At 56.2% G+C, this 9,291-nt stretch overlaps 1 long non-coding RNA gene across 1 annotated transcript in view; it reads right to left on the minus strand.

The window, feature by feature from the left end:
* Nucleotides 1–1,443: 1,443 nt before the first annotated feature.
* The window catches only part of LOC114005234 (uncharacterized), a 10,543-nt gene continuing 2,695 nt past the window's right edge, over nt 1,444–9,291 (minus strand). Inside the window, exons 2-3 of the long non-coding RNA XR_003547109.1 lie at nt 2,070–3,366; nt 1,444–1,936 (exon numbers count right to left, since the gene is read on the minus strand). This is a non-coding gene — a long non-coding RNA (uncharacterized LOC114005234). The remainder of the gene's footprint in view (nt 1,937–2,069; nt 3,367–9,291) is intronic.

Consider the following 9,291-nt stretch of genomic DNA (forward strand, 5'->3'; position numbering starts at 1 on the left):
GATGCCCAGCGCAGTGCGTCTCGCGTCCTCCGTGCACGGCCCCTGGCCACAGAGGCCCTGGGTCAATATCTGCTCAGGGAGGCGACTGGATCAAGGAAGGTGGGAGCGTTTCTCATCTCCACTCGGCGGGGAGCCAGGGAACCAGCAAGCGGGCGGCAACTGCGTGGACTTCAGAGCACAGCCGCCCGCCATCCACTCAGCGCGGCCCCTCCTCCCGGCAGCTGCTCCAGAGCAGAGCAGGCTCCCCACGGACGGGAGCGTGTGGCCGACTTTGAAATCACTTTGGCCTTTGAGTTTTCAAAGCAGTTGATTCTGATAAACTGACCTGAATGCTAACGGCATGGGAGTTTAATTTGTATTCAGACGGGAAGAAAATCAGCCACTCGGAGGAGACGGTGCTGTTTAATTAGGTCTAGCAGTTAACGCAGAATAAAGGGCGGAACGAAGTCTCCCGGGACCTCGCCGACTTCAGACGAGCTGAGGGTGAGAAGTGATGGATTCACTTCTTCAAGGACCCAGGTGGGCCCCCGGGAGGTTTGTGCTCTGGGCTCCTGGTTTGGCCAAAACTAACATGGCAAGCACACAAGTGAGGGTGTGTTCGTAAGGACTTGCGTGTGTGCATATGTGTGTGTACCATGTGTGTGCGTGTGTGTGTGCATGTGTGTGCGTGCATGTGAGATGTTCAGGTCCATGGTGGGGGGGGAGTGACTTTTAATACCAGGAAGACAAACCTCTCCTGGTGCTGAGAGCACACGATTCATAACAGCCCAGAACTTGGAAACTCAAATGCCCTCTGCAACAGGATGTCAGTCCACAAGGCAGTCACACAGTGGAATACTACGCAGCGGTGAAAAAGAAGCCTCCTACTGAGGCTGGGACCATGGCGAACCACAGAATCTTAATGATGGGTAAAAGGTCTTGTACTAGCTGGCTTAACTTACATAAAGTTAAAGAACATGAAAATCTAATCTATGGTGAAAGAAGGCAGGACAGGGGTTCCCTCAGCAGAAGGTACAGCCTGGCAGGCGCGTGAGGCACTGTGGGGCCTGGAAGACACATGTATGTGTGCAGGTGCTTTGAGTGGTGCATGTCACACCTCAGTTTAGATCTGTGTCCTGTTCTGATCCCTGGCGGCTCAGGCATGTTCCTTGCCCTGCAACGCTCGGTTCACACTCCGTGAGACGAGTTGCACTCTCCCTGCTCTCTCTGGGCCCATGTGGCTGGAGGGGGAGACATGGCACTTCTTGCTTTTGTTTAAGGGCTTCGAGGGGCGGGGAGACGTGAAGGTGCAGCAGATTAGGCACTGATTGGCTCTCCGTGAAATTACACAGCAAGTGTGCGCCCATCCCCATGCCACGTGAGCTTGGGAGGAAGAAATGAATTATGCTTCAACGTTGTAAGACGTGGAAATTGATTTAGGAGCGCTAGCTGTTTTCAATTTTATATTGCCATTTATTTGACGAACACCCAGGCTCTCTCAAACAGGACTTTATAGGCAGACGTGAACATTAATTAACACTTAGCGGACGCTCCAAACCCAGGGAGGTGGCTCTGTGCACGCCACAGTGCACGGCCAGAAAACGGGACTGCAACCAGCTTATACAAGGAGACAGTCGAATGGCCCACAGCGAATAAAATGCGAAGGACCTGTCACCTCCTCTCAGTTTCTCCTCCCCGTCCTGCCACCCTCGGGACTTCCAGGTGGAGCCTTCTCTGGAGGAGGAAGGCCATAGCTAGGAGAACTTCAGGAGCTGTCAGATTCAGGTCGAGGGGAAGCAGGTCTTACAAAGCGACAAGCCCTACTTTGCACAGCTGCGAAATGGGGTGACCCGCCAGGTTCAGAGACGGAGGATCGACGAGCGACCTGGAGATCGAGGGCAGCTGGCCACCACCCACTGGCACAGTCGTTTCACCTCTTCAGCCTCAGTTTCTCCACCTGTCAATGGGAGGTGAGGGGGTGCTGAGCCCCTAGGCAAAGTGAATCGGCAAAGCATGCACAGGGCGCCAGGCCGCACGGCATGAGTCATCTCTTTCCCCACCACATCCTGCTGCCCTGCAGTTCCACGTACCTCCATCAGTGAGCAGAGCTGGCCAGCCCTGGTCCCTGCAAACCAGAGAGCTGGATGCCACTCACCACCCGCACGCAGGGCAGCGACGTGACCCGTGAGGGTCATGCAGAACGGGAAGCAGAGACGGAGCCGCGGTCAAAGCACTGGAGCAGCCAGCCAGCCCGGTGGCGGGTGGTAACACAGGGTCCCACGGGGCCATGCCACACGAGAGGGGCCTAGGTCATGTCTGAGGGTCCCCTGCCACTCCCAGCCTGGGGTTCTGGCCAGCCAGGGCTAGGAGGACTCTGGCAGGAAGGGTGTGGGTTGACTGTCTCTCTGCTGCTCAAGGGCTGCCTTGAAAGTCTCAGTAACTTTGAACAAGGCCCCCGAGGTTTCACTTGAGCTGCCCCCGATTCCGTAGCCTGTCCCGAGGGGCTGAGGGGTGGTCCAGTGGGAAAGGCCTCTGTTCTCATTCATGCAGGGACGGTCACAGCAGCAGCCTACCGTGTCCCTGGCAGGGCCAGGGCTGAGAACAGTCAGGCAGCTTCCAGGTAGTGGGACTCATGCCCTCCACGCCCTGGGCAAACAGTGCCACCTCTTCACAGCCCCAGGATTGGTGCCAGCCCAGCTTTACAGATCAGAAACCAAGGCTCAGAGAGTGAAGTCACTTCGCTAAAGTCATAAATCCAGGAAGTGGGAGACGGCTGGTTAAAATACAGCAGAACTCCGTGTCCTGGTCGTATGCACCACAATATCCGCGCGCCTGAGTGGTACTGAAAATTAAAAGGTGGACGTTGTGGTCCAGCCATGGTAGCACGCATTAGTGGATGCTGAGGCCACGTGGCACCATTCCCAGCCCGAACTAAACGCTGGTGTGGAGGTGCACGCCCGAGGACACTGAGGCAGGAGGGTCACGCTGTAACAAGACCCTGTCTTAAAAATAAAGACTGAGGAGTGTCCTATCAGGACACCAATGGGAGGGTCAGAGGAGGTGTGAAAGGAGGGTGGGGAGGCTGCCCCTGGAGGCTTGATCAAGCCATTCCTAACCTCCTACCCACACATAGTGTGTTCCACCAGACTCTGGCCTACTTGTCAGCAGACTTGCTCCCAGAGATGCACAGAAGTTGGCAGGGCCGATAAATAACCCGTAATGGGGCCGGTACAGGCTGACTCAGCACGAAGCCCCCCCAGAGGCCAGGGAGCCTGTGGTTTGGAACTCAGGACAGAATCACAGAGAAGTCGGAACCTGCAGCTGATGCTGGCGGGGTCAGTGTTTGCATCTTGGCTTTTGCATTTTTCTGAGCCTCAGCTTCTGCATCTGTAAAACAGGTTAGCACGTGCCTTGTGGAGCCCTTAGAGTATGAAAGGAGACCAGCGGGCAGCCCGTGGCCTGGTGGTTAAGGCAGCTGAATCCCACACGGCTGGCTGCACGGTTCAAGTCCTGGCCCCATTGATTTGAAAAATACACCAGGCGTGGGAACCAGCAGTTAGCGTAATGGCTATGTCGCTGGACTCCCACGTAGTCGACCGCGGTTCGTGTCCCGGACCCGGTGGCTTAAAACTCACGCCGGGCGCGTGTGCGTGCGTGCCCAAGATCCCGAGAGGAGAATGGAGGAGAAGGGATTGCGGCGTGACCATCCCCCCTGGGGGGTGATTTCTCGCTTTCTGTCTCTATGTCTCTCTCTGTCTGTCTGGCGAGCACACGCGCCCTACAGTGAAAATCTCTCCAAAAAAAAAAAAGAAAAAAAGAAAAAAAAAATACACCAGGCGTGTGTGCATGCCCCAAGTCCCGCGATCCCGAGAAGGAGCAGCGCAGCCATCCCCCACAGGAGCTGCGCTCTCACTTCCCTCTCTGTCTGCCTGCTCCTCTGTGGAAAACCCGTGCACTCGGGCAAGTTCTTAAAAGGAGAGGCAAGGAGAGCACCTGCAGGAAGCCTGTGACCTGGACTCCCAGGTCTCTCGGGAGCTGCCAGCCCTGGCAGCCATGGGGCCCCCAGCACAGGAGTCACGCTGCCCTCAGACGCCCACGGTGGGCAGGGCAAGCCTGATCTGAGCGCAGGCCGTGTCCTCCACAGGTGAGGGAGTCGGCTCAGGCCTGGAGACCGCTGGCTTCTTGAGATTCTTCGACTTCTCCCTGGTGAGGAGTTTTGGTTTCCCTACTCTCCCCAGGGGACAACCCACTTCCCTCTCTGCGCCGCAGCCGGCAATCCCGCAGAGAAGCAGCACGCCCGGCTCTGAGCGGATGGCGTAAGCTGTGATTTAATCATCCCAGTCGATAACTGGCAAGCTGTTCCATCTTCCTGAACTGGCAGCTGATGGTTTCCCTGTGATGAATGTTAGCAGTGTTTTAGGAAACCTTTGAGTCAGACTCCCAGGGAGAAAATGGCTCCTCGCAGAGAGATGGAGAGGGGGACCTCTCTGGGGCCACGTGGGGCCTGGGAGGACCCGTCCAACACTCTCACTTTACCTGTGCACTCACTGCCCGGCAGACCCTCGCCAGCTCCTTGTGGGTAGAGCACCTTCCTGCCCCAGGGTCTTTGCACATGCCACTCCCTAGACATCTCCAGAGAGCTCAGTCCTGATCCCCCACACGCCTGCTCTACCCTGTAGAGACAGACCTGCCCCATCCACATTGCCTGTTTGTTTCCTGCAGAGCACGTGTCTCGACCTGCAATTATTTTGCATTGTCTGTCTCACCAGTTCGATATCAGGGCAGGGTGTCAGCCTCACACAGTGCCCCACTGCATTGCCCAGGGTGGCAGGTGCCCAGTGGAAGGGTGAGCAGGGTCAGTATTCAGGAAGGGGAAGGAGACACAAAGGGAGAATGTGCCCTTCCCCAGCCCTCCCTCGGCACCCTCCACTACCACAGTCTCTGTCACCATCACCGCCTAGGCACCGTCCTGTGCCGAGTGCTCCCAGGGGCGTCTCACTGCAGCACGTGATGGCTCCCGCTCTGGCCGGGGAGTAAACTGAGTCACACGCTCAAGGCCCCACCACTAGGAATGGCAAATCTACGTTAAAATACAGGAAATCACGTTTCCAAGCCCGTAGTCTTTTTTCATGGCAGAGAACATGAGAGGGAGAGAGAAAAAGATAGAGAGAGAGAGAGAACACCACCCATGGGAGCAGGTCACGCTGCAGTCCTTTTCCAGCAATTCTTCATCTTCTCGGGGTGCTGGGCACATGCACCTGTGCCCCGTGTGTTTTTAAAGCCATCGAGGCTTGAGCTCTATCTCTGGTTGGCCATGTGGGACCCAGCTTCCTCTGCACAGGGCTTAGCAGCTGTGCCGAGGGTCCGGCCCACAGCTCATACTCCTGAACACCAGGACCCCTACAGAGATCCCTGCGTTTAAAACAGATCTGGAGATAGAAAGTGCCAGAAGATAGCTCCTGGGCCCGAGTGACAGTTCTGGCATAACCTGTGTGCCTGGCGTTGCTCATAGGCTAAGAAGTCGAGGGCGCGGCCAGTCCGACTGGACCCGCGTTGCCATCAGAGCCTGGGTTTTCGGTCCCGCACACCATGAAGCTCTTCTCTGGGGGCTGCCTTGGGAGCATGGAGTAAATGCCCCTCCCTTGAGACAGGCTTCGGGGTTTTTATTTTGGTTTTTTTTTTTAGTTTATTGTGGGTTTTGGTCCTTAGATATTGTGGGACCAAAACAGCTGCTCTGAGACGTTCAGATGAAGAAACGATGTCTAGACGGGAAAGGGGAGGAAAGAAGGCGGAGAGGAGGCGGGCACACTGGCCTGGACCCTCCAAAGAAACAGATCTGACAGGAGCTGCCGGACATAGGCGAGGAGGATTATGAGACTGCTCCTGTGACCCTGGAGGCTGAGCAGTTTCCTGACACGCCAGCCACAAGCTGGAGACCCGGAAGCTGGTGCCGATTCAGTGCTGGTCTGAATGGCTCTGATGGCCAAGGACAGAAGACGATGTCCCAGCTCAGGAGGAGAGAGGATTCCCTCAGCCCGCCCCCACCTTGCTCTATCTGAGCCCGATTGGATGACTCAGATGCCACTCACGTCGATGAGCACAGGTCTCCTTAACCCAGTCTCCAGTTCAGATGCCAGATCCAGTTCAGTCCCTTCTGGAAACATGCTCACAGACACACCCAGATACGGTCTTACCGACACAGCAGCCACTGCGAGCGGGAGCAGACAGGTGAGCTCACGGGTGGCATGCGGCTGGCTGGGTGGAGCTGAGGGCACAGCGGCTTGTGAGTGAGCGGATCATGTAGCAGACACCGTCATGCACCACCTGCTTCTCAGCGTTGACCTCCACCCCCCAAAGGCTACCTCCACCCCCAAAGGCTACCAGCTGCAGAACCACCTGTGGCTCTGCCTGGGCGTGTTTTTCTGAATCATCACCCAAAGGCAGGCTGAGCTGGAAGTGCCAAAGGTTCAAAGCCCTGAAAACCGCCCTGAGTCCACTAGCGTTGGGGAGTGAGTAGGTAAACCCCGGTCCTATCCCTCGGTCAGGATGACTCTGAGCTGCTTCTATACCGTCTCTCAGAGTTCCCCGGTGGGTTGGAGTCCTGGTTCCCATCACTGAACTGGCATTGCCAGGTACCCCATGAGCACCTTCCCTTCTTGTGCCACCTCTCCACTCCACTCCTGGCTCTCCAGTCGTATCTCTGCTGAATTACTTGCGTTTAAATCTTCATCTCACTGGGTCTGTTTCTGAAGAGCGCAAACCAGAGAGATGAGCAGACAATGTAGGAATCAGTGGATGGGTGGATGGACAGGTGACAGAATGGGGAGAAGGGTGGGTGGACATGTGGATGGAGAGAAGACAGGAAGGTAGTGGGTAGGTGGATGGATACATGGATAGACAGATAGGTGGACGAATGAATGGGTGGATGAGTGAACGGGTGGACAGGTGGGTGGTTGAGTGGATGGTTGTGTAACGGAGTAGATGGATGGACGGGTGGACAGGTGGGTGGTTGAGTGGATGGTTGTGTAACTGAGTAGATGGATGGACGGGTGGACAGGTAGATAGTTGAGTAGGTGACTATATAACTGAGTAGATGGGTAAATGGGGACTGCGTGTGTAGATGGGTGGGTGGTGTTTACATGGATGGACAGATGGGCAGAGATTAGCTGCAAGTTTCTTATTTGGGTTCCAATGTTAGCAGTGAGCGCTCCCATAGCCCAGAGGCCATCCCCGGGGTCACGGTGTCCTCGGCTCTCCCCAAGTTGGTGGTGCACCTGTGCCCACAGCCATCGCACTCTTCCCCCAGCATCAGCCCCTCTCTTGCCAGGACACACTCATCCCTCATTGTTTCCCTGCTGTGATTTAATGTCATTTTCCTTCCAGGAGCCTTTCTGCTAACTAAATGGCTGCTCCCCACGGGCTTCCTCCTGCCTGGCCTGGCAGCCGACAGCTGGGCTGTGAAGGCCTCGGCTGGACTGACTCACTGGAGGGAGGTGGAGAGGAGTGCTGTCCAGCATTTCTGGGCAACTTGGGGCATCCCCAAAATCAGGGTTGTTGTGTGTTCTCACCTTTGCCAGCCAAGAGGCCTGGAGGAGTCTGCCCTCCTGCAAGGGACTGCCCTGGAGGAGGGGCCCTGGGTGGGCAGGAGTCGGCGATGTGCCCTCAGACTGTGGAGGTCACTGCAGGACAGAGCGTGGCTAAGGGTCCTTGTCTGAGTCACGCCAAGGTGCTCACTGATCTCGCTCACGGACCCATGCACTCGCCCATTCCCTCGCTCGGGCGTTCAAAGCACCAGCTGTATGCCAGGGCCGCCTGCTCGGTGCTGAGGACGACAGCAGGCACAGCAGCAGCCAGAGCAGGCGAGGGTCCTGCCCCGTGGCACTTCTGGTCTCCATGGTGAATACCAGACACGGCTCCTACGTGGGCGCTCTCTATTTGGGGAAATGCTACGTGCACGGCTGGAAAACCTCACCCACAAAGCTTCACTGAGCTGAGGTGGAGCACCCAGCGGGGACCCCATGTCTCATACATGACCAGGGACAACTGTGTCCCTACACCAAGGAGAGTAAACGCGAGCACCTGCCCGAGACTGCACCAGGCCGCCCTGGGTGAACCAAGGGCCTGAAGGTGGAAGGACATTGCCATGTGGAAAACCCACGTGGGATCACCCCTTTGGGACTGGCGGTACGGATGACTGATTGAGCAGGTTAAACCCAAACGAGGCCTGTCCGAGTCGCCTCCCACCCCGCCCCTTCCCGCCGAGCAGACCTCCCACCCTCTCGTTGCTCGAAAGGTCAGTCAGCTCGGTGGCTTTCGCCTCAGACTCCAGTGTGAGTGCACTCGGTAACGTGGATTCCATTCTCCCTGGCCCAGAGGCGTCCTTCCTGGTGTAGACAGCTCCCTCGAACATACTCTCATCCCGACCCTTTCGCTCAGGGTCGGGAGGCGGTTTGTGAAGGCCCAGCACAGGACAGCCTCGGGCGGCCAGTCTAGTGACAAAAACTGGCAGTGCCCAAAACAGGGGGGCACTGCCAAACTGACAAAACTCGCAAGTGCTTCTCTAGCCAGCACTAGTCAACAAGAAGACAGAATTTTAAGAAAGATACTTTTCAATAAAATTGAACCCTAACTCATAACACACAAATCAACTCCAATCGACTAAAAGTGTTTTAAAGTCTGACCTGAAAATGTAAAGCTAGAGGAGGGAAACGGGAAGCTCCCAACACTGGCCTGGGCAGCAGCGTCTCAGACAGGGCTCCGCACGCGGCACTGAAGGGAAAGGGGCCGGCGGCGCACGGCAAGGAAAGACAGGCGGGACGGAGAGACAGCCCATGGATTGGGGGAAATATCTGCAAACCACACACCTGAGACGGCCCAGGCACGCAACTCCACAGCAATAAAACAACCCAACCGGGGGAGCCCAACATCTGACTCAGAGGGAAGTGCGAACGGCCAATGGCTACCTGAAAAGGACCCTGCATCTCTAAGCAGCAGGGAAATGCCCCCTAGACCTCAGTGAGCTAGCACCTCACACCTACTAGAATAGCTATTGTTGAAAGAAAAATTAGAAAGATAAACGTGGCAATGATGTGCAAAAAGAGAGCCCTCATACAAGGAAATGAAAATCAGTAGTCATATTTTTTAAAAAATAGGACAGAGCTTCCTCAGAAAACTGGAATAGAGCCAGAGCACAGGGAACAGGCTCTGCGGTCTGTCCAGAGGCTGCCAGGATGGAGTTGTGTGTGTCTGTGTGTGTGTGTGTGTGTCTGTGTGTGTGTGTGCGTGTGTCTGTGTGTGTGTGTGTGTGTGTGT

The sequence above is a fragment of the Tupaia chinensis genome, unplaced genomic scaffold, assembly GCF_000334495.1.
Source record: "Tupaia chinensis unplaced genomic scaffold, TupChi_1.0 Scaffold000066_1, whole genome shotgun sequence".
NCBI lineage: Eukaryota > Metazoa > Chordata > Mammalia > Scandentia > Tupaiidae > Tupaia > Tupaia belangeri.